The sequence below is a fragment of the Tarenaya hassleriana genome, unplaced genomic scaffold, assembly GCF_000463585.1.
Source record: "Tarenaya hassleriana unplaced genomic scaffold, ASM46358v1 Cleome60, whole genome shotgun sequence".
Lineage (NCBI taxonomy): Eukaryota > Viridiplantae > Streptophyta > Magnoliopsida > Brassicales > Cleomaceae > Tarenaya > Tarenaya hassleriana.
Genome location: NW_010968506.1, coordinates 109,160 through 109,459, shown reverse-complemented (window position 1 = coordinate 109,459; position 300 = coordinate 109,160).

Genomic DNA, 300 nt, shown 5'->3' with positions numbered 1-300 from the left:
ACCTCGGAGATCTGGTAGAATTCGCCAAGAGCCTACAAGATATGGTTTTCTTGTGACTGGAAACGATGAACTCATGTTGTTAGAACATGACGAGCCTACGTCGTATTAAGAGGCTGTGGCGAGTTCCGATTCTGAGAAATGGCACCAGGCCATGGTGTCTGAGATGCAATCCATGTACGACAACAAAGTATGGACTTTGGTCGATTCGTTCGATGGTATTAAGACCATTGGATGTAAGTGGGTTTTCAAGAAGAAAACCGACATGGATGGCATCGTGCATACCTATAAGGCACGACTCGT